This window comes from Cebus imitator, unplaced genomic scaffold, assembly GCF_001604975.1.
Source record: "Cebus imitator isolate Cc_AM_T3 unplaced genomic scaffold, Cebus_imitator-1.0 Scaffold25, whole genome shotgun sequence".
NCBI classification, from domain to species: domain Eukaryota; kingdom Metazoa; phylum Chordata; class Mammalia; order Primates; family Cebidae; genus Cebus; species Cebus imitator.
Window position 1 is genome coordinate 478,850 of NW_016107340.1, and position 26,054 is coordinate 504,903.

General features: G+C 36.6%; 2 long non-coding RNA genes across 2 annotated transcripts in view; one reads left to right on the forward strand and one right to left on the reverse strand.

Annotated features, from left to right (window-relative positions):
• The window catches only part of LOC108300162, a 30,301-nt gene extending 7,830 nt beyond the window's left edge, over positions 1–22,471 (reverse strand). The window contains exon 1 of the long non-coding RNA XR_001823279.1: positions 22,335–22,471. This is a non-coding gene — a long non-coding RNA (uncharacterized LOC108300162). The remainder of the gene's footprint in view (positions 1–22,334) is intronic.
• The window catches only part of LOC119470259, a 43,692-nt gene extending 17,985 nt beyond the window's left edge, over positions 1–25,707 (forward strand). The window contains exons 2-3 of the long non-coding RNA XR_005199146.1: positions 12,079–12,178; positions 25,211–25,707. This is a non-coding gene — a long non-coding RNA (uncharacterized LOC119470259). The remainder of the gene's footprint in view (positions 1–12,078; positions 12,179–25,210) is intronic.
• The last annotated feature ends 347 nt before the right edge of the window (positions 25,708–26,054 follow it).

Genomic DNA, 26,054 nt, shown 5'->3' on the forward strand with positions numbered 1-26,054 from the left:
TGGAAAAAACAACTGCACCACCCAACACTATCAGCTTCATTCACTGCTCAGCCAGCCTGACCAGACACTTTTCCTTAGTACTCATGATTACATTATTATTATTACTTAGGCGGTTAGTTGATGATGACAGGAAAAAAAAGGAACTCACATCAATTATGGTTTCACATTTACTGCAAAGGAAGAGGTTCGATTTTCCAATGTGCTACAAATCCCAACCGTCCAAAGTCACACGGTGACTGTCATTTTGATAGACACGAATCAAAATCAAAAATATCTAATTTAAAACATTATGGAGTTGCTTATTTTTCTGCAAGGCATAAATGTTGGCAACACATGAAACTAAGTAATACTGAATTCATTAGGAATTCACAAGAGTGGTGACAGTTTTCTATCTTGAAGATAGGAGTTAAGAGAAAAAACCACTTACATTCTTCATTCTGTCAAAACTATATTTGATGAGAAAATTGAGGGGAAATTCCAAAATATTTCCTTATCCAATTCTACTATCAAATGACAAACATCTTATTTTGTCATCAATCAAATCATTGTCCTTTTCTGCCATTTTGGTGACTCCATCAAAGGATATTCTGCTCAACTGTTTGCACATGTGCAATTGTGACTCAAGACGGTACAGAGGGAGAAATCCTGCTCTCTTAACTCTCAGAGACTATCACTAAGGATTACAATGTCTTTAAATTTGGTCAAAAGAGCAGAAACGATTAAAATACCCATGGAAGGTTCTCTGTCAGAATTCTTGTGGAAAATAAAATAACAAAAGTTACCTGTTGTTGCCAAGTGTCAACTTCCACATTTGGCCTAGACATCTACAGAAAGACCTCAGTCTTGCTCTCTAAAAACAACGAATGTCTGCCTTGCCTTATGAAGATCTGCATGCTTATCACATAGTTCTAGTCTTTGTTGAGCTCTAGGTTTGTTGAGAAATATGGTTACATTCAAGAATTGAGAGAGACAGCTGCTTTATTTTTGGAATACAGAGAAAGTACTAGTAATCAGTTTGCAAAATCTTTCATAACCAATATGGCATAGGCACAGACAAGTCAAGACTGACACTGGCCACAAATAATTGGTATCAATGCATTGAATTAAAAGTACCAATTATTTTATCCTTCAAAAATAACAATGAGATTGCAACATAGGTATCAACATAGAAAGATGTCCAAGTTATAGTCAAGTGAGAAAACAAATTTTCATAACAAGAGGTATAACATGGTCCAATTTATAAAGGAATCTTAGAGGAATCTGATGAGACTTACAGATTACCCACACAGGATTCTGGCAAACATGTGCAGAAGCTCGGCAAAAAGATCTCCTGAGAGTCTTATTCCTGAATTCTAGTCCTAAATCTACTAGGTTGCTTAACTCTTACATACCTTGGGTTCTACGAAATCAAGGAGTTAAACTAGAAAATCATTACACTATTCCAGTTCTCATTTGCCATGAGTATAAGAGCAATTGTTTCTTAGTTCCCTTTTGTGAAATAAATGTTTTAAAAAACCTACTTCAAAGATTATTGTGAGTCTTTAAAAGAGCAGGTTTGTGAACACACTTTGTGAACTGTGAATATAGTATAATAACAATAATAATCCATAGCTTGAAAAGCTATGTACTACATAAATTATAGCCTGTACTACAATTTGTTATTCATTCTAGTTCTTCTTAACTTCAGCTCACTTGGGGATATTACGTACACAAATTCTTCATCATAAAGCCCAGAGTCTTATGTTTAAGGTTACTTTAGGGGCTAAACCATATCAAATATCAGCCTCAGGGGTAAAAAAAATCTGTTGCAGCAAAGTTGACTTAATTAAACTTCTGCAAAGTGAATCCTATTTTCCCACTAATGTCCTTATTGACATCAGAATCACATCTCCTAGAAAATATTTCAGTGGATTAGGTTGCAAACTCATTTTCCTATTTAAAGAATTATAGAAGTTGACTAAATACCTTTGAAGGGTCTCTGTCAACTAAAATAGTCTATGGTTCTGATTCTATTTTAGGATTCAGTCCAGCAGTTACCCTTTCTCAAGCTGGGATGCCAGTGGGTGTATCCCAGTCCAATTTTCATGGGATCTTAGGAACTTGTCTCCCCTCTTGATGTCAATCTGGTAAAGCAGAGTTTACTCCAAATTTGTTTCTTTTTTAACTGTGTGGCCACCAAGGACAGAAATAGAATTTGGACTGATGTCACTGAAGAAACAATTCAATGTAAAAAACTTTCTAACAACCAGAGCTGTCCAATAAAGAAGTAGCCAGTAATAGAAGAAACTGAGTTACTATGGCAGGAGAAAATAAACAGAGGGAGCTCACCGCTCACTGGGGATGAGTATCCATTTTAGGATATTACTGCTTATCTTTTATCACTTCTAACTACTTGTAGGCATCCTGGGGACAGCTTTTTAAATTGTGTTGCTTTCTGGATCTCTGAACATATTGTAGATGTTTAATAAATATATTTTTAATTATTGAAAGAATAACACAGAGGGGAATCCTGCATTTATTGAGCAGGGCATTGGAAAGCAAAACTTTAAGATGCTTTAACTGTGAGATTCTTGGAAGCATTCATCATCCTGTGGAAAACTAAATTCAATGGTAAGGGTGTGATGTGTTAGTAAGTATTTTGTGATTTTTAAGAACCTTTTCTATCTCGAGATTATTGTCAGTTCCTCTTTGCAATTCTTTATTTAGAAGATTTTCTTTCTTATCTGAGGCCCCAATGTTATACTGAGAACCCCCAGCACTGAGAAATTACTATTCTTCTAATTGCAAAATGTCTAAAATGTAAGAGCTATGCTGCCAAATCGTCTTTTAACAGCATAAGCCACATACTACTTGGAAAAATACCTGATGCTGAAAAATTTGAGTTTTATATTATGACAAATAAAACCCAAATTTGATAACTTCTGGATTCTACCAGACTTGTTTGTTTCAAATAAAATATACTTGAATTTCATATCATTCTCGAATACAACCAGCATCCTGCTTTGTTTATGTTTGTGATTCAGACTCATACTCTGAGTCTCAAGTCTTTGGTGGGTGGTAAAATCAATTTAATGGATTAAACGCAGAATTTTTTAAAAATGATACAGTGAAATTGAAAAATATCAGAATGCATCATACCTAGTAAGGAAAAGTATTTTTTAAATGAAACTTCCATTTCAGTAATTTACATTTACATATATGCATATGTGTGTTGTGATATAAAATGTATTTCTTAAAGTAGATCACATGCAAAAAAATAGTTCTGTGGCCCTTTAAAATAATATCTACAGTATGTCAATAGTATAATGTATTAATAATATCCATATCATGTCATTATCCAATTTTTTCAGGAGATCATTTTGATAGATAATCAGGCCCATACATGTGAAATAACCGGGTTCAAAATTTCTCTTTAGCAGTAATGGGAACAGATGACCCAGTTCCCATGTTTCATGCACTTAGGTTAACTGGAATTGAAATAAGAAGAAGGGGATGCTATTTATTTTACATCATCCACAGAGAAACTGAAGGTCAAGTGCTTTGCAACTCACGGTCCAGACGTAGATGCCCCTGCTTCCTTCCCCAGGGTCAGCGCACAGGCATTGTTCCTTTCCTGGAGTTATCTTTGTTGTCTTCCATCCACCTTTATAGCCCACTATTATTACTGTCTCCTTTACTCTTTTATTTTAGCACTTGGCAAATATGTGAGGCAAAGTTCACAGGAGTTAAATATTTCTAAGAATATTGCTCTTAAAAGGTTGTTAGAAAAGAGTCCTTTCTTCTACCCTCCTCACTTCCCTCCTCCCTCTTTTCTCCACTCTCCTAAGATCACAAGTGTTTGAAGCCACTTTTGTTCTACAAAGTGGTCTGTGTCTCCTTCAGAATGAGAAAGGTTCTATGTATGGTGGCAGTAGTTGGAATAAGTCAAAATGCAAAAGGTTAAGAGAATGTAAACACTTTTAAATTGCCTTTTTCAATTTTCTTTTAGTAGCTTTAAATAGCTATAAATAATATATACTTCATACACAGAGGAAAGTTAATTCTTATAAATATTCTTTCAGGGGAAATAAAATGTTAGGTGCATTTTGCTTGGTAATATATTCTCCATTTATTGATTCTTTTCTGAAAGACTCCCACTGCCCCCAATTTCTGTATTATCCGTATAGTGGATAGAGAATATTTCACTTGAAGCTGAATCTATTTTCTCAATTTTTTTGAGTGACTATTCTCTAAAGAAAGTATTATTAAAAGCAGACTTTCCCAAAATTGACTTTAACAGCAATTATTTTCTTTGAATATGAGAAGGATATTTTGATTTCCCAAATGCACGTTAACTGAATTTTTGAACTGGATCTTTTATGGTTAAGTTTTCTCTATTTTTTTCTGTAATAGAAACATTACATTACATTGTCTAACTGAGAACTCTAAAGCTGGAGGCTCCATGGTATGTGTCTTGCATAAAATAAAACTGCAGACGATAGCAAATTCATTTTTCTACTCTGCCGTAGCTCCTATGGCTCACTAGCTTTTGAACTATGGCTGTGCTGAGTGAATTTTCTTGTCAGGCCCTGTAAAACTGCATTTCAGAGAGAGCAAAAGCAACTTGAGTTTTTTCAAAGGGACCATGTTAGTGGACAAGTCACATGGCTTTTCTAGGCATCAGTAACTTCTACTGCATAAAGTAAGAACTTTCAGATAGAATAATCTCCAGAGTTTGTTTTTTTAAGTCTTTCTAGCAATAAAAATGTATTGACTCTGTTAACAAATATTTAATGATTTTAAGTCAAACAAAACCAATTTTTACATCATTGTAGTGTTGCAAAGGTATTAGGTTTCTTTTATGCTGCCTAGAGAGAACTTCTTAAATATATATTGGATGTCAGTGTTCTATATATAAATTTGAGCATATCTTAATTAATAAAAAAAGATTAAAACTCACATTGGCTCAATTATACTGGAGCAGGGTGAGAACATCTGACAAGGCAAGAGCAAAGACAGCCCCCGAGTATCTCCTCCCCTTTGTTGAAATATTACCAGCCAAACATCAGTGATCAAAAAAGACTCACAAATTAGATGACAGTCCATGCCCACAAACTATAATACAATTCGGTTAAGGTACACTAGGTCAGTTGCTAAGAGCCTTGTGTTTTTTCTAGTAGTTACATAAACAGTTAGATGTGTTTGCTTTTTTTAAAAGACTAAGGAAGAGGAAAAATTGCCAACACAATTACCAAAATAATTAATTAAAAGCCAGCTCAGTCAGCAACAGCTGGTTTCAGTCGTCTGAGTGTGCCCTGAGGCAACAGCACGCAGATCCTCGCGCCTCCTTTCTCCAGCAAGGAATGCTGCCATTATCTCGTTCTCAATGAAAAACCACCTCCCCTGTCACACCCCTATAAATTGCTGAACCTAAAGGGCTTTTCCTCCATCCAGAAAAGAAGGTAATGGAAACTAAAGTAAGTAGTTCAACCATAAGTCTTGGGAAGCTTCCAAAAGCCTTCATTCCTACCCAGAAGCTCCTGAAGAGGAGGCCTAGGGTTAGGGAGATAAGCAATACTATTAAATTTTTCGAGTCTGGAAATGCTCTCCCCAACCCCATTTCTCTTTTAAGTAAGGGACCCAGAATAAGAAATAAATATTTGGGAAAGACACAGGAACTACATTTCAATCTTACAAATCCTTTTTTTAACCTTATGTATTGAGAAGTTTTAGATATATATAAAAGTATAGAGGGTAATATAATGCACCCCCATGTATGAATCATTCAGCTTCAACAGTGATGAACTTGTAGCTCATCTTGTTCATTGTTTTGAAGCTAATCCCAGACATCACATCATTTTAGAGGTTTTAGAGATTGTGTGTGTGTGTGTGTGTGTGAGAGACAGGGTCTTGCTCTGACACTCAGGCTGCAGTGCAGTTGAGAGATTACAGTTCACTGCAGCCTTGACCTCCAAGCTCAAGTGATCCTCCTACTTCAGCCTCCTGCATAACTGGGACTATAAGCATGTGCCACCATACTCAGCTATTTATTTATTTATTTATTTATTTTGTAGAGACAGGGTCTTGCTATATTGCCCAGGCTGGACTCAAACTCCTTGTCTCTAGTGATCCTCCTGTCTTGGCCTCTAAAAGTGCTGGGATTACAGGCATGAATCATCACACCTGGCCCAGAGATAATTTTTTTAACATAAAATTATCTTCCACTTTTCAGAGGTCAGGAAATCTAAATGAAGGAAGAAAAATGGAAATTTCAGCTAAAATCATTATAGTGGTTAAGTTATATAAACTTCTTATACTCTAAATAGAGTTTTCATTTTAGCCTCAAAATTGATACTTTTCAATCATGAGTCAACAAATATTGATTGAGTGTCCCTTAAGTGCCAGGCTCTGTCACCACAAAGCCTAAAAATAGATCAATGTGAGATCTATTTTTTAAGTCTTTCTAGCAATAAAAAACTTTTGATTCTGTTAACTAATATTTAATTATTTTAAATCAAAACCAATTTTCACATTGATAGGGATAAGAAACAAGGACACTCTGGGCAGAAGAAGGTGGGTCCCCGGCAAGGGCCTAACCTTCAAGCCTGGAACCATGGCCCAAAGTGAGAATATATATCCCTGTTTTCCCACCCAAATGTTGCCTTTTCTAAAACTACCCATGGCCCACCCCACCCCCCATCCTGTGCCCATAAAAACCCCAGGCTCAGCCAGCAGAGAGAGAAGAAGAGATGCAGCTAGATGTCAGAGACCACAGTTGGAGAGAAGCAACTTGACTTCAGAGGGACAGCTTGAAGGCACAGCTTTGGAGAGGAGTTTGGCCATCTCCAGCCAGACTCCAGAGGAAGACTATCTTCCCCAAATCCATCCCCTCTTCAGCTTCCCTTCCTGCTGAGAGCCACCTTCATTGGCAATAAAATCCCCCACATTGACCATCCTTCAAATTCATTCATGCAACATTCCTCCTGGACACCAGGTAAGAACTCAAGTGTGGGTGCAAAAGGCTGTCACACTGACCTTCTACTGAGCTGTTAACACTTAAGCTGTCCATGGATGGCAAAGCTAAAAGAGCACTGACTGTAAGACTCCTTCTGGGGCCTCAGGGGTCATGGGCACCCCCAAGATGCTGCCATGGGACCAGTACAAATTTCGTTCCTGCTGGCACCCCAAAATGCTCACCCCAGTTCCTACACCTCCTCACCTGTGTGCTCCCTCCAACAAGAGGTTAAGCACAATGGGTTTGAGTGAGTGGAGCTTGCCTCTGCTGGTGCTGAAGCAGCTGGCTAGTTCCAGTCCCTGCACTCCAGTTCCTGCCCACAAAAGAGTCAGGGAAATTTCCTGCTTCAACATCATTGTAGTGCTACAAATGTACTAGTTTTATTAATAGTGCCTCACAAATTAAAAATAAATGTTGTGCCTGTTTTATCTATTTAAAAAAAAAAAAAGTCCAATGGCCCTGATATATGAATACACAGCTAGAGAAACAAATTTTTGTTGCCACAAAGTAAACAACCTTATATTATTTGTTAGAGCTCAGAAACAACATGATAACCTAAGAATTAGCTTCACTAAAGAAGTGAAAGACCTCTACAGTGAAAACTATAAAACACTGATAAAAGAAGTTGAAGAGAATACACAAAAAATGAAAAGATATTTCATGTTCATAGATTAGAAGAATCAATATTATTAAAATGTCCATACATCCAAAGCATTCTTCAGATTCAGTGCAACTCCTATCAAAATACCAATGACATTCTTCACAGAAATAGAAAAAATAATCCTACAATTTATATGGAACCACAAAAGACCCAGAATAGCCAAGCCATCCTAAGCAAAAGAAATAAAACTGGAGCAATCACAGTACCTGAATTCAAATAATACTACGGAGCTGTGGTAACCAAAACAGCATGGTACTGACTGGCATAAAACAGACACATAGGCCAATAGATCAGACTAGAGAATCCAGAAACAAATCTATACACCTAGAATCAACTCATTTTTGACAGAGGTGCCAAGAACACACACTGGGGAAAGGTCTGTCTCTCCAAAAACATGCAGGGAAAGCGAACATCCAGATGCAGAAGAATGAAACTAGACCCCTATCTCTTACATTATGCATAAATCAAATCAAAATGAATTACAGACTTACATCTAAGACCTAAAACTATGAAACTACTAAAAAAAAAATTAGAGAAACTCTCCTGGACATTGAACTGGACAAAGATTTCTTGAGTAATGCCCCATGAGCACAGGCAACCAAAGCAAAAATGGCAAATGGAATCCCATCAAGCTAAAAAGCTTCTGCACAGCAAAGGAAACAATCAGCAAAGTGAAAAGACAACATGTGAGAAAATATTTGCAAGCTACCCTGACAAAGGATTAATACCCAGAATATATAGGGAGCTCAAACAACTCTACAGGGGAAATAAAACTAATAAATCTATTTCTAAAGTGGGCAACATATCTAAACTGACATTTCTCAAAAGAAGACATACAAACGGCAAACAGATGTATGAAAAAGTGTTCAACATCACTGATCAACAGAGAAATGCAAATTGAAACTACAGTGAGATATCATCTTACCTCAGTTAAAATGACTTATATTCAAAGACAGGCAATAACAAATGTTGGCAAGGATGTAGAGAAAAGGGAACCCTTGTACACAGTTGGTGGAAATGTAAATTAGTACAACCACTATGGAGAACAGTTTCCTACCATATAATCCAGCAATCACACTGTTAGATATATACCTAAAAGAAAGGTAGTCAGTATATTGAAGAGATGTCTGCACTCCTGTGTTTGTTGCAGCACTGTTTACAATAGCTAAAATTTGAAGACCGCCTAAGCATCCCTCAACAGATGAATGAATAAAGAAAATGTGCATATACACAATGGAGTACAATTCCACCATAAAAAACAATAATATCCTGTCATTTGCAACAACATGGATGGAAATGGAGGTCATTATGCTAAGTGAAATAAGCCAGGCACAGAAAGACAAACTTCTGTATGTTCTCACTTATCTGTGGGATTTAAAAATAAAAACAATTGAACTAATGTAGATGGTAAAATGATGGTCACCAGAGGCTGGAAGGGATAGTTTGGCAGTGGGGATGAGGGGTGAGTGGGGATGAGGGTAAGTGGGGATGAGGCGTAAGTGAGGCTGAGGGGTAAATGGGGATGGTTAATGGGTCCAAAAATATAATTAGATAGAATGACTAAGATTTAGTATTTGATAGCATGACAGAGTGACTACAATCAGCAATAACTTATTACACACTTAAAAATAACTGAAAGACTATAATTGGATTGTTTGAAACACAAAGAAGGATAAATGCTTAAGACAATGGATATCCTATTTACCCTGATGTGATTATTATGCATTGTATGCCTGTATCAAAATATTTCATGAACCCTATAAATGTATACATGTACTGTGTACTCACAAAAATTTAAAACAAAACAAATAAACAAACACATAAATTCAGCTTATTAGAATTCCCAAACATGAATAGAAGATCTGAGATAACACTTTTTGCCACCCTTCGATATTTGGTAAGGTTTTCTGGTAGATTTTCTACATAGAAAAAAAAATACCCTTTGAAGAAAAAGAAGAGCCTTTATGACTTTAACAGGACAATGCTTTCCCAGAATCTCTCAGAAGCTAACATAATCCTGTACATACAGATTAGCCTGTGCCTACATTCCGGGAGAGACTGCAGTAAACGCAAATACAGGCCTTATTATGGGGTCATTTTACATTTCAAACTGCAGTTTACTTTATAATCGAACAGTTCATCTTTACAAACTAGCAGTAAGTCTCAAAAAACAACACACACACACACACACACACACACACACACACGACTGCTTAACAACAAAGATCCTTGTATATACAACATTTATTTTTCTTCCCTTTTCTTAAAATTCTATTTTCTGACCAGTTGAAGAGTCCTGTTCTAACTTAGTTCATTAAAAATATCAATTTCTTTCCATGGGCCTCCAAATTATTGTTTTAATTTGAAAAATGTTTTACCTCAGTTCTGAAAGGACTGTCTCCTGCAAACATTCCCACTTCTGAGTGTTTCCTACTTTAGGAGAACAAAAGTTCCAGCATTTAGTATCCTTAGAGCACACACTTTCTCTCTGCCTTAGATAAACCCAAGTTCTCCCAAAAACTAAATAAGACAATGAATCCTCACTTGGCCTCATTGCAAGTGAGATATACAGTCGTCTCTGATGGCTTCTAGATCTTGGGCAGTTTGAACACTTTCTTTATTTATATATTTAAGATGTATAGCACAATGTTTTGATATACAATGAAGTGATGACTACAGTCAGGTAAACTAACATATCCATCCTCTCACATACTTACTTTTGTGTGTGTGGTAAAAGTACCTAAAACCTCTCTTAGCAAATTTCCAGTATACAATATTCTTAACTGTCATCCTCATGTTGCTCATTAGATCTCTACACTAATTCATCCTATATAACTGCAACTTTGTCCCCTTTGACCTACATCTGCCCATTTCCCCTGTCCTCTCACCCCAATCACCATTATCCTCTCCTTTTCTATTTATTCAATGTTTTAAAAGATTTCATATATAAGTCAGGTCATGTAGTATTTTTCTTTCTATGGTCTGGTTTACTTCACTTGGAATAGTGTCCTTTCCATTCATCCATGTTGTCTCAAACAACAGAATCTTCTTTTTAAAGCTGAATAATATTCCATCATACTATATATACCACAGTTTATCTGTTCATCTATTGACAGATGCTTTGGTTGTTTCCTTATCTTGGCTATTGTGAGTAATTTTGCAATCAACATGAAAGTGCAGTTATCTTTATGAGGCAGTGATTTCACTTCCTTTGGGTATATGCCCAGGAGAGAGATTGTCAGGTCATAGGGCAGTTTTACTTTTGGTTTCTTTAGAAACCTCCATACTTGCTGCATTTCTTATCTTTTTGATAAAAGCCTGGACAAAGTTTTGTTTTATGGCAGAGTCTGTATTAAGTATTACTATCCTTAGATTCACAGTCATACGCATTTTTCAATGTTCACTCAGTGAATCAACATAGAAATTTAAATGGGAAGTTTAGTAATTATTTCTTCACGTTTTTATTTTCCTCAAATGTCTTGAACACAAACTGTATATTTGCTAAATAATGTTTTGTGGTCCTAAGTCAGATATTATTAAAACTTGATATGTTGGGAACTCCAAGCCAAGAGGAGGAAATACTTCTAGACCTTTCCATAAACGGATATGTCTTCAAATGGAATTTAAAAAGGTAAATAAAAACTTATTTGAGGTCTATATGGAATTGATCATTTTCTTTTGAAAATAGTCATTCAGACAATTACTTCTGAAGAAATCTCTTCAATGCCATCTTTGCTAGTAACTACTGGGCTATTTCCCATTCCCACCTCCAATATTAACGTACCATGCATGACATACAGTGCTATAGAACCAAAAGATATTCAAGAGCTCCTAAACAAAAGAACTTGAAGGTCAAAAGGGGAGCAATTCTTACAGAATATTTTGATAATAATATAATTCCAGACACACAGACTCTTTAGGGACTTAAAGTCCTAAACCCCTAAAATTATACGTGAGAAAATTGCAACCTGAGATATTATGCCAACTGTCTAAAATTTTTAGTGGCAAGAACCAGTTTTTTATTTCAACAAACATTTATTGAACATCTACTCTATAGCTGGCAAAAGAAGACATTTTGGAATAAAAAAATGCAAGACACAGTTCCTACCCCCTACCCCCTGTTGTTCACAGTCCATTAGGGATAGCTGCCTAGTGAGCAGAGACACAGAGTGATAGGTTCTTTGATAGAGGCAGTCACAAGATGAGGCCCAAAACTCACAGAGCAAGAAACCAGAACAAATTTTTGGAGGGGGTTGGTTCTGACCTGAGTCTTGAAGAAGGTGAAGGAGCTGCTTAGGAAAGGGAGAGATCAAGAGAAAAGGGTCTGGCTGTCTAGGTCTTCCTACATTCACATTAAACTAGCCTACTTTTAAAATGTTTTGGCTTTGAGTTTGGTTTTGTTCATGAATTATTTTATCTCTAGGTCAGAACATGGTGCCAAAGGAGTGAAAGCCATAACAGCCACCTTAAAAATGTCTCACACTAACCACAAGGGGGAGTAGATTAAAAATAGCTGAATTCAGGTAAGCCACTCAACACCACCACTAAAACTCACCAGCAAGTAGGTAGTGTTATGGGGCATGGGCCAAACCTCCATATAAAGGCAGCTTTGCTTACAGAGTTATTCATTGTATCAATCTGTGTGCTTTTCAACTATCACTTTAATATGTAGGTAGAAAATAAAAAATATTCAGTAAAAATATGCAAAACACAAATTTATTAATTCAAGTATTTTTGAGTTCTATTATGTGACATGGAGATACTTCAGTCATTTTCTAATCATACACTTAATCCTTTGTAAAGAGATTTGGGGCTTTAGTTTTTTCCTCAGTTACTCATTTGTTGATTTAAGCCTGAACTTGGAGGTGTTCAGAGACTAGAAAGACAGTCATAGATACAAGAATCTATTAATGTATAGAGGATGGGAGAAGGAGAGAGAAGGAGTGATTTGAAAATATCTTCAGAACAGGCTGCATGAGTGGCTGCAATGTTTTCAAAAGTGGGGTTTCTGGATATCTTAAATATGCTTGTAGTGCCACAGCTTGTAGAGTTGGAGGATGGTGGTCAGAACTCACCATTATTCATTCATGGTAGCTATGGGTTCTTACCTGTCCTCTAGGATCTAAAAAATTATCTATCTTTGGGACCTCTGAAAGATGACATTTTTGATCAAAACTTAGATCCATGTTCTCCACATGTAAATGTTTTTATAAGGCAAATGGGATAAACATTTAAAAGCAGGACTGACACTTTTTTGTCCCTTTTCAGCGTTAAAGATGTCAAAATAAGAACATCTTGGTGAGTCCTCTGGTGATATTTCTCTCTCTCTCCCCCTCTCTTTCTCTCTCTCTCTCTCTCTCTCTCTCTCTCTCTCTTCCCCCCCCCCACCCCTTTTACCCTCCTGGCTCACCAAGAATGGTCCAGGACTAAGAAAAGGGATAGATCAAAGGAACAGTAAATACAGCCTATGCCTGGAAGACTTAACATTTTAGCTGCTTTGTTGGGGATGGAATCTGGAGGCAATTGCAATAGAGTGAATAGAAAAATAATATAGGAGTCAAGACACAGGTAAAATTCTGGCTTTGCTGCTAAATATCTGGATGTTTGGGGCAAGTCATTTAGTCAACCTAGGCCTCAATTTCTCTATCTGTAGGAAATAATGATGGCTGAAATTTGTTGAACATGTATTATAAATCTATCAACAGTTCTTAGAGGCTTATTTGGATGGGGATGAATAGATCAACGGTTTTGAAACAACTTTTGTGCAAGGGAATCTTTTCATAAAATGAAGTCGTGTATGGCTTCCCAATACATAGCTCAGATAAATGTAGTATACTTATAAGTTGCCATATATAGCATTTTCTCATGATACATTTGAAGATCATCATGATCTGTGATTTCCACCACATCAAGCTTTGATCTATAACATGTTTGAGTAGTAAGCATTTTCTAACTTAGTATTTAAAATAATAAATGTAATGAAATGTGTGTGGATGCCTAGAACACAGTTTAAAAGCCACTGAATGAGTTTATCTCTGAGGTATCTTCTGAATCTGATGTTCTCCCTGTCTAAGCCTGGCTCAGATGGCAAAAACTACTGCCAAGAACACAAACACACCAGTCACTTTTCTCTGCCATGAAGGAAGATGCCTCTTTTATTTCCCAGCAGATTCAATGCATAATATTAAAAATCTGTCAGTGTGACTAGTTTTAATTTAGACTCTCCTTCAACAAGTTTTGGGGCTAAAGGAATTGCTACATCTGTGACAGTCGTAACTGCTATGGGATTCCACATAGACTCACAGTGTGTACATCTGAATATTCCCAGAAGTATCTAGTCAAGCTCAATATAATTTTGAATGTCAGCAGACCTGAAATCCAGTAAATAAGAAAGCTGAATTAATATCACATAGTGAATTTCAGCAATGCTGCTTGGGTGGTAAGAAGGGTTCTCATTACTTTTTACCTATGTGACCCTGGCCACTTTTCATTTTGGGACCTAGTTTCTTGAACCAGAGATCAACATTATTTTCTTTCCAGCTGAAATATTCTTTATTCTCTAGTTAGTTAACATCCTTCTTTGATCAATTATACTGCCTGTATCTCCACCACTTCTCATTTATCAGCTGGACTGTTTTCATGAACATGCATTCTGTACAGATTTTCCACTGTGTAATTCTGGTGATTCTACATATGACTTAAATGTTTTATGTTTGCATGTAAAACTGGAATTGCATGATATGAGATGAATGGTAAAAGTTACATTTTAATTTTTAAACTCAGAACAACATTAATAGCAAATAAAAGACATAAAATATTTACATATAAATTTAACAAAATATGTATAAGATATCACATGTACCTGAAGAAAACTACAAAACTCTAATGAAAGAAATCAAAGTAGATCACAAATAAATGAAGAGATATTCCATGTTCATGGATAAGAAGACTTAATGTTAAAATATCAGTTTTTCCCAATTTGATCTGCAGATTCAAGCAATCTCAATAAAATAGCCCAGAAAGTTCCTTTGTGGTGACCAGCAAACTGGTTCTGAAGTTTACATGGGAAAGCAAAAGACCCAGAATAACCAACAAAATATTGACGAAGAACAAAGTCAGAGGACTGACACATCCATCCTCAAGAGTTACTGCAAAACTACAGTGATCAAGACAATGTGTTATTGGTGAAAGAACAGACAAATGGAGCACAGGAATGGAATAGAGAATATGGAAAAAGACCCACACAGTAATGTCAACTGATCTTTGACAAAGGAAAGTTACTGAGGAAAGGACAGCATTTTCAATAAATGATACTGGAACAATTGGACATCCACATGCAAAGAATGAATATAGAATCTAACCTTATACTATACAAAAATTAATTTTGAATAGATCACAAACCTAAATGTAAAACTATAAAACTTCTAGAAGATGACATTGATATTAGATTTCATTACAATAAAAAATTTCTGCTCTGTGAAAAACTCGTTAAGATGATGAAAAGACAAGGCACAGACTGAGAAAAAAAAACATAAAAGATATACCTGAGAAAGGACCTTTATATATCTTTTATTTATATATATATATATGCTTTTATATATCTTTTATAAAAATATTTATAAAAGATATATCTGAGAAAGGATATACAATGAACTCTTAAAACTCAACAATAGACTGGGTACAGTGGCTCATGCCTATAATCCCAACACTTTGGGAGGCTGAGGCGGGCAGATCATGAGGTCAAGGGATCAAGACCATCCTGACCAACATGGTGAAACCCCGCCTCTACTAAAAATACAAAAATTAGCTTGGCATGGTGGCGTGCACCTGTAGTCCAGCTACTTGGGAGGCTGACCCAGAAGAATTACTTGAACCCGGGAGGCAAAGTTTGCAGTGAGCTGAGATCACGCCACTGCACTCCAACCTGGCAACGGAGTGAGACTCCATCTCAAACAAACAAAAAATATCAACAAAATAAAAAAGCCAAACAATTCAATTAGAAAGAGAGAAAAGTATCTAAACAGACATCTCTGCAAAGAAGACATATAGAAGGCAAATAGCATATGAAAAAATGTTCCCCATCATGTGCCATTAAAAATTTGCAGATTAAAACAAAAATGAGATACCACTACATACCTATTAGAATGGCTAAGATCAAAATGACTTAAAAACATGCCCACACACAAAAAAACTGCACATAAATGTTTATAGTAAATTTATTCACAGTCGTCAAAAACTGGAAGTAACCAAGATGTGTTTTGGTAGATGAATGAATAAACTGTGGCATATCCATAAAATAAAACTCAGCAATAAAAATAAGCTATCAAGCCATAAAAAAATCATGGAAGAGAAAGCTGAAATGCATGTTGCTAATTTAAAAAAGCTAGTCTGAAAAAGATACATATTATATAATTCCAACTATATGACATCTGAAAAGGCAAAACTATAGAGAAAATGAAAAAAAACAGTGGCTTCCAGGGGTTAGTGGGGAAAGGATGCATAGGCGAAGCACAGGGTATCTATTTTTTATTTTTCAAAAAAAATTTTTTTTTTTTTTTGGCTCACTCTGTCACCCAGGCTGCAGTGCAGTGGTGCAATCTTGACTTACTGCAACCTCCACCTCGTGGGCTCAAGTGATTTCCCCAACTTAGCCTCTGTAGTAGCTGGCACTACAGGTACACCCATCATGCCCAGCTAAGTATTTTGTATTTTTTGTAGAGATGGGGTTTCACTAGTGTTACCCAGGCTGGTCTCAAACTCCTGGACTCAAGTGATCCACCCTTTCACCCTTCCAAAATGCCAGGATTATAGGTGTGATCCACCACACCCAGCTCCAAATTTTATTTTAGACTCAGGAAGTACATGTGCAAGTTTGTTACCTGGTTCTATTGCATGATACTGAAGTTTGGAGTACAAATGATCCTGTCACCCAAATACAGAATAGTACCTATTAGTTTTTAAACCATTCCTCACCCCTGTAATAGTCCCCAGTGTCTATTGTTGTCACCTTTATGTCCAGGAATTCTCAATGTTTAGTTCTCACTTATAAGTGAGAACATGTGGTATCTGGTTTTCTGTTCCTGCATTAATTTGCTTAGGATAATGGCCTCCACTTCATCCATGTTGCTGCAAAGAACATTATTTTATTCCTTTTTTTTTTTTTTTGAGATGGAGTCTTGCTCTGTTGCCAGGCTGGAGTGCAGTGGCGCAATCTCAGCTCACTGCAACCTCCACCTCCTGGGTTCAAGTGACTCTTCTGCCTCAACCTCCTGAGTAGCTGGGACCTCAGGCCTGTGCCACCACATCCGGCTAATTTTTTTGTGTTTTTAGTAGAGACGGGGTTACACCATGGCCAGGATGGTCTCGATCTCTTGACCTCGTGATCCGCCCACCTCGGCCTCCCAAAGTGCTGGGATTATAGGCGTGAGCAACCACGCCCGGCCTTTTTAAATTTTTTAGTAGAGACGGGTTTCACCGTGTTGGCCAGGCGATTTTGTTCTATTTTATGACTGCATAGTATTCCATGGTGTATACATACCACATTTCCTTTATCCAACCCTTCATTGATGGGCACCTAAATTGGTTCTACGTATTTGCTATTGTGAATAGTGCTGCAACGAACATGCAAGTACAAGTGTCCCTTGGTAGAATAATTTGTGTTATTTTGTATATATACTCAGTAATGGGATTACTGGATCAATGATAGTTCTATTTTAAGTTCTTTGAGAAATCTCCAAACTGCTTTCCACAGTGTCTGAACTAATTTACATTCCAATTAACAGTGTATAAGCTTTTACTTTCTCCACAATCTCACCAACATCTGTTGTTTTTTGACATTTTAATGATAGTTATCCTGACTGCTGTGAGATGGTAACTCATTGTGATTTTGATTTGCATTTCTCTGATGATTAGCGATGATAACCATTTTTTCATGTTTGTTGGTGACTTGTATATCATCTTTTGACAAGTGTTTGTTAATGTGTTTTGCCCATTTTTTAATGAAGTAGTTTGCTTTTTTCTTGTTCAACTCTTTAAGTTCCTTATAGACTCCAGACATTACATCTTTATTGAATGCATAGTTTGTGAATATTTTTTCTCATTCTGCAGGCTGTCTGTTTACTCTGCTGATAGTTTCTTTGGCTATGCAGAAGCTCTTTAGTTTAACCAGGCCCCACTTGTCAATTTTTGTTTTTCTTGCAATTACTTTCAAGGATGTAGTCATAAATTCTTTCCCAAAGCTATGTGCAGAATGTTGTTTCCAAGGTTTTATTCTAGGATTTTTATGGTTTAAGATCTTACAATTAAATCTTTAATTCACCTTGAGTTAATTTTTGTATGTGGTGAAAGGTAGGGATCCAGTTTCAGTTTTCTGCAAATGACTAGCCAGCTATCAAAGGATATTTTGGATCAGCAAAGCTATTCTGTATGATACTGTAATGGGAGATACATGACATTATGCATTTTTCAAAACATATAGAACTATACACATTAAGAGTGAACTCTAATATAAACTATGGACTTTAGTTAGTAATTACGTGTCAATACTGGTTTGTAAAGTATAACAAATGTGCCACACTAATGCAAGATGTTAATAACAGTGGAGACCTGGAGAGGGTAATATGAGAACTCCACTTTCTTCTTGTTTCTTTCTTTTTTTTTTTTTGTAAATCTGAAATTGCTCTAAAAAATAAAGTCTAGTAATTAAATACAACACCACCATTACAAGCCAATAGAGAGCACAAAAGAGAATAAAAAGCTTTTTTAAAGTACCTTTAACAGCACTTTATTTTTCCTGCTTTGCTTTCTGAACAAAGGGTCCCATATTTTCACTTTGCTGTGGGACCAGAAAATTATATAGCTCGGTTTATCACTTTTTATAAATAATAGCTAATGTTTATTTAGCACATATTATGCAGCAGGTATTATGCTAAGTACTTTCACATATTAATTCATTTAAAATTCACAATCCTGTGATACTTTATATATTTTATAATGATCTCTTTTACATATTTTTAAATATTTTATAATGATGTAACTAATCTCATGATACTATTTTCATGCCTATTTACAAATAAGAAAATCAAGGTTTAGAGAAGTGAGTGTGTTGATCGAAGTTACTTAGCTGGTAGAAGAAATCATCAGATTTGAACCCAACCATCTGATTCCCAGCTCCTGACCACCAGCAATAACCACCACCATGTTAGAGTTCAAGCTCTCTGAGGTACTTCTTTAACTATGCTACTGACCATCAAATATAAAAGTCACTGATTACAATGCTCAGGCATGTGCCAAAAGGACAGTCCTGCGATTTTAATCATCCTGGGTGAAATGTGAAATATTCCCAGCCAGCTTTTTACAAAACCCCTCAAATTCTTTGGATGATGCAAGCTGCATAAATGCTCTAGAGTCATATGAATGTTATGAACAGTACTTCTTTAGATACTTACAAATTATGAAGAATTAAAAATATGCACCACGTATATACGCTTTTATAAAGCAGACCTAGGTAATCAATTTTGAACTAAGAAGGCACACGCTAGATTTGAACATCAACAGCAAAAAATCAAAATTAATCCTCTTAAGCTTCTTTGGCTAAGTTCTTTGCCATACTTATCCTGCTTTCTTTTTGACTTGCTCAGCACATAGCTATGGGGTTAAGCAAAGGAGACCTTTTCATCTGTGCGGGTTTTGAGGCACAGTTGTCTGTACAAAGTTTAGGGCTCTCTGCCAATCCCATAGACCTCAGCCCTGCAGCAGAGATGTATGCCTCAACTTACCAGATAAACTAGGCTCTAGTCTTTCTCCTATTAACAATTGATCTTAAAAGCAATCTGACATGAACGTGTCTGCCAAAGTTGGCTCTGTACTTCTGACTGAAAACCACATCTAACTGAGTGGTTGAGTCTGTCGTGGAGGGACTCGGGTCTTGGGAGGTTTGAAGTGCAGTAGGGGGTTTTAGTCCTGCTGTGATGAAGCTAGCTAGCCCATGCATCTCTGCTTCTTTGGCACATGGTGGAAGCATGAGGGATATGTTATGATAAAAATCCCAATTATGCCTTCCACCATCTGTTAATAGCATGTGCTTGTGTACACGTTGCCAGGAAATATCGAGAACAAAGGAATGAGAGGCCCTCATTCCATAGACATGGCTCTCAGCTCCCACTGAGGTTCACTGGTTTGGTTACAGATGTGTCGATGTCCTCAGCACCCAGCCCCACATAGCAAGGAAGTCCACGATCTTGGGCAAAGCTAGACTCATCCAGGTCTGTTTGGGAAGAGGGATCCAGTGGAGTGCAATACTGAAATTTTTCTTATAATATCTCAAAAATACAATTAAAATGGAGATAACCAATTAGCTTCCACATCATGTGTATATGAGACTGACTTACAAAGTAGTTTAAAAAATACAGCTCTCCTTGAAAAAAGGCATACATGGCATGTGTTAAATAAAGTTTTATAAAAAGATTAAAGTTTAATTTTAATTACATTTTAAGTATGTGAGTTGGAACCATTGTACTTTATCACATCAGGGGATTTTTTTTCTTCAAGATGAGTGAGAGTAACCATAATAGACATGAAACCATTGTAGAAATAAGCAACAATTTTGTATAGATAATTGGAACCCACAGATAAAGTAACATACTGAGCCATTAGTTTCCACTTCTTTCTAACTACATTAGTGTTAGAGTTAACAATTAATAAAAATTCTACTAGGCTGGGTGCTATGGCTCACACCTGTAATTCTAAGCACCTTGGAAAGCCAAGGCAGGTAGAGAGCTTGAGGTCAGGAGTTTGAGACCAGCCTGAGTAAAATGGTGAGACCACGTCTCTGTGAAAAATACAAAAATGAGCTGGCCTTGGTGATGCATGCCTGTAGTCCCAGCTACTTGGAGTGCTGAGGCAGGAAGATCACTTGAGGCAGGAGGTTGAGGCTGCAGTGAGCAGGGATTGCACCACTGCACTCCAGCCTGGGTGACAAAATGAAACCCTGTCTCAAAAAAAAAATTCTACTATATTTTTAAGATCTATTTTAGAATGTGATCCTAGAAAATAATCTGGACCTTAAGCGATGTGTCTAAAACATTACTAAACAAAATTTATTTAGTTTCAGAGTAATCTAATGAAGATTCGTGATTTTCTCATTATAACACACAGTCAGGGATCTTGTCATACTTGTCATACAGATCATATTCAGAAATTCCTTGGTAGAAGTTAGAAATGTGACTGTGTGAAGCAATTCCTTATCTACATATAAAACAAAACTGGAATCCTGTTTTTGTCCCCAAACATCCCTTTGATTTTACCACTGAGTTTTTATAATTAGGACAGTTTTCTTCCAGCGCCTTCACTAAACGACACCCCTCTACCCCCATCTTGCACAATTCCCTTCCTTCCTCTCCAGCAAACATTCCTCTATGCAAGTCTACCGGCACCACTTCCCTTTGCCAGGTGAGTCGCATGCTGCCATACACCCACCCTGAGAGCTGGCTGCCCTCAAGAGGAAGTTCACTTAGAACATCTTGATTAAAATGAAATGTGTGTGTGTGTTTTTTTTTTTCCTAGTGTGGTCTGCATAGTTTGGAGAGGAAAAAATTGATGCCCAAAAAGTGAAATGACTCTGACATGGCTTCTTAAAGCTGCTAGGGATACAATTTCTGATCCCTATTTTAGCATTCCCTCTGCTACTTTTCCTGCCTCTCCCTACTCATTTGTCTTTTGCTTCTCTCTACTCATTCCCTCTGTGACCCTAGCAGAACTCCTAGCTCCAATTAAATCATCATAGTTTCTCTTCAATCCCTTTCTCACAGAACTGAATGAGTGAGGAAGAGGAAGCCCTCCTCTTCCCACCTTTCTTCCTTACTCCTCCTGCTGTCATTCTTGTACACAAAATTTAAACAGGTTAATACTTAGGCACATTATTTTTAATGTGTCTTTTAATTAAAAAAGCAATACTTATAGAATACTTGAAAGATACAGTGCATGAATCAATAGTTACCTGTAAATCCACACCCCAAAGATAACCACTGTGAAGACATTGACGTATTTTCTTTCTTATAATGTTTCTATATACATATAGCTACATGTTTTAGCATTTTGGGGGACTAAACTGGAGCTATAATTTTGCTTCCAGATTTGTTTCTCATGTCACTAAAATTTATTGAAGAGCATAAATATAATGAATGCCTTGTCCTTTATCATATACTCTAAAGAATTTTGGACTACTGGCTAATCATTTTTAATTGACTCTGTCTCAGTGGTGTTTTGGTAAACTGGCTCTCTTAAAAAAGAGCCCTAACTTACTGTATTTGCCAGTTTCCATGGTGTAAATGCTCCTACCATGGCAGATTTCAACAATTAGCTCACAAAAAAATCCTAAAAATTTAATCAATTATTATAAGCTGGTATATGCTAGTCCCAACAAACCACTGACTATCAAATATTATAAAGATGACATATTCCAGCTCGCAAGCAGCCAACACTTAAGTAGGGCCCTTGATAAACAAGGAAATGTCTTTTAAACCCATAGTTGCCTCCATTTTTCGCCATAGTGTATTTCATCTAGCTGTGTTCATAGTTGACAGACTTCACTTCAGAGTGACCCATCTCCAGTAGTGACCTCAGAAAAAGACTAGCAGGCAACCTAGAATATCCTTCAACAGTTTTCTTTACATTCCTTACCCTGGTCGCTCGAAATCATTTTCCATAGTCTTGTGCTTCCTGCCTTTCATTGCTATTCAATCCTAATGGTTTCCAGATGTTTAACTTCCATTCAGTTACAGTTACATATGGTTTGAACATGGAAGAGGGCAGTTAATCTGAAATGAAAAAAAAAAAAGTAAAACACTGACATGTAACTAACTTTGTGAGTAGGTAGAATGAGCTTTCAAGTCATCTCGTCACCTACTGCTGACTTGCTCCTTAAAAAAAAAGTCCTAGAACTGTGACATAAAGATCAAATGAATAGCTTTTCTGAAATTTTTATTACCTACAATAGAATTCTGTAGGCCACCACCGTCAGAGTAAATGTGTCAAAGTTGAATTTATAATATTTCATCCACCATCACATTATAATAACTGTTGGTCTTCTTAGCTAAGCCGAAAATTAAGTAAAATTTTCAAATTTCATCTGAATTACATCTCTTATTTCCCCACAAAGCTTAGTGCAGTGCTTACCTGTGGTGACAATTGTCAGTACACATTTATTGAGTTAATGAAGACTGACATGGGCGTAAAATGTATTGCAGTAGAGAAAAGCCTGAATATTATGAGGCTACCGTATTACAAGTAAAGCTTAGGAACTAAAAAAACCTGGGTTGAAATCCGAGCTCCTTATTTGTCAGCTGTGTGAACTTAAGTGAGTTATTTAATCTTTCTGAGCTTCTATTTCCTCATCTAAATATTTGGATGACAATATCTTCCTTTGTAGGGTGGTTGTAAGGTGTTTCGTTTATCTCTTACTACGTAACAAGCTACTCAAAACTTAACACTTTAAAACAGCCATTTATTTTGCTTTTGCTATTGTTGATAATGAATTTGGGAAAGGCTCAGTTGGATATTTTGTATCTGTTCCACTTGGCATCGTTGAGTTGGTTGAAAGTGGAGGGTGTGAGATGTATGGTATATTATATACTTATATGTATTAGCTCCTTGCTGCTTCCTGGCCTCTCCCTCTTATCCTCTAGGGGTGGGAGTTGGCAGACTTTTCCTGTAAAGGTCCAGATAGTGAATATTTTAGGCTTCAAGGGTCATATGATGTCTGTCACAGCTATTCAACTCTGCCACTGTAGCATGAAAGCAGCCACAGACAGTAAGTAAACAAATGTGAGACAATTTCAATAAAATTTTATTTAAGTTTCATATATACTCGTTAAACATCAAGACTGTTGTTATTCTTTTGGCTGCCCTGCCCTGCCATTCTTAGCTAGCAAATCATGCAAAACAGACTGATGAGTCAGATTTGGCCCACAGGGTATAGTTGGCTGACCCTGACTCTTGGGTCTTTCCATGTAGCTTGGGTTTCTCACAGCATGGTGGTCCCAGAGTAGTCACATTTCTTATACAGTAGCTAGGTCCCCATAGCAAATATTCTGTGAGACGGGAAGTGGAAGCAGGTAAAATCTTAAGACTTGGGTCCTGAAACTGGCATAATGTCACTTCTGCTGTATTTTCTTGGTCAAAGCAGCCATAGGGCCCACCTATATTGGAGGGGTGGAGAAATTGAGGGAGTAGAGATTGGAGGGGTTGAAGAAAATCTCTTCTTGATGTGAGAATGGCTAGGTCACATTGCAGAGGAGCACATGGAAAGGAGAGATTATCGTAGTTACAAATACAATCTACCACATGAGGATTAGGAATAATATTTATAAAGTACCTGCTTCTCTTGATATGCACCCAATGAATGATGACTCATGTTGCTATTAATAGTGTCATTATTAACTTTAAGGAGGAAGCAATTAGCACCGAGATTCATATTGACCTTCTTAGAGGAAAAAGGTAGGGAAAAATTTGGCTTTTAAGAAATTCTCACTGTGTTTCCCTCATCTACAGTAATGGAGCTCATAATAGGAACTGTTTTTGAGTTGTTTTAGGAAGTTTATCGAAAAAAATGTGAAAAGTGCTTAAGTGGAGCACACCTGGCATGAATGTAATAACTGTTCATTATTACTATTATTTTATGTCATGGTTTAGAAATAATTTATTGTTTTGATTATCATAAGCTTTTCTAGGACTTCCAAAACCTTGTCTCTAAAATGCATTGATGGGCATGGTGGCTCACACCTGTAATCCCAGCACTTTGAGAGGCCAAGGTGGGTGGATTACCTGAGGTCAGGAGTTCAAGACCAGCCTGGGCAACGTGGTGAAACCTCCATCTCTATTAAAAATACAAAAATTAGCCAGACATGGTAGTGGGCACCTGTAATCCCAGCTACTCGGGAGGCTGAGGCAGAAGAACTGCTTGAACCCAGGAGGCAGAGGTTACAGTGAGCCCAAAATCATGCTACTGTACTCTAGCCTGGGCAAAAAGAAAAAAAAATGCATTAAGATGCCAAGTCACAAGATTTAATAACTTCATGAATTATATAACTTACACATTCAAGAGAAAAATGTTTTTAAAAATTGAAGCTTGCATTATAAAAAATTACACATATAACAATATAAATATAGGTAAATACATCCATTCATGTACACATCACAGTCAAATTGTGAGGTAAATTTTCCATTGGATTTACATTTTTAAACAACTAACAAACATGTTTTAGGTGCATTTTGCCGAAATAAAGTGGTAGCCAAATATGAAATATTGATATTGACCACTATAGGAAAAATCATATAAGAAGAAAAACAGTAAACAGAAAAGAAACTGATTCAGAATTGTAAATAGGGTGCAAATTGGGGTTTTATTGATTGATATTGGTTTCAGTTGGTGAGTTTCTAAAATAAGGCAGCAAATGAATAAAAGGATCAGGACACCAATGAAAGCTCTAAACAACTGCAAATAAATTAGGTTCCCAAGTAATAAATCTTGAATTTTGCTGTTTGATCACCCTTATCAGGAAGAAGCCTGAGAAAATAGAAGAGCTCTCCATCCTGCCCAGAAGGTCAAGGACACACTTGGCATCATCAGCTCCACATTCCTAAGGGGAGGATGCTCCACCGAGAATGCAAAGAATGGCTTCTTGGTCTGGATAAAACCACAGCTTCTGGGGCTGTATTTCTGCTGACCCATGGCAAGGCAGCATGCAGCAGTTTAAGAATAATACTCTTTGATGCTATTCAGCCATTTAACAGAATCTTTGCTGACGTGGGAAAACAGTCCCCAGTATGTTGTTAAGAGAAAAACAGGCACAAAGCTGTAAATATAATGTGATACGATTTCTGTCAAGCAACGTAAGATACATGAAAAAAACATTATAAGGCTTTGCCAAACATAATAGAAGCCACCCACGTGCGACAGGATTTGGGGTAACTTATTTTCCTGTTTCTTTTGAGATTTTCTTTGTTTTCCAAGTTTTCAGCAGCATGTGTTATTTCTAAAGTACAGAACAGTTATTTTAAAACATAGCTGAAATAGAAGGAAGTGAGGCAGCAATAAAGTGATATTGAGAGTAAACAAACGTAATATATTTGTCAGTGCTTAGTAAACAAATCAGCGCCCTACCTCAGCACATAATATTTCAAAGTAACCACAACATGCTATGTTAAAGATTTAATTTAATTTTTATATAAGGCTGAATTAGGAGGTATTATAAATATTGTATAGCTATTAGATATTGCTATACTTCATTAACTAATCAAACTTTATCAAGAAAAAATGCACATGAAATTGCAGTTGCCAACATATAGACTCATTTAGAAGTCTTTAAATACTGTCATGTTAGAGACCATGACATCATCATG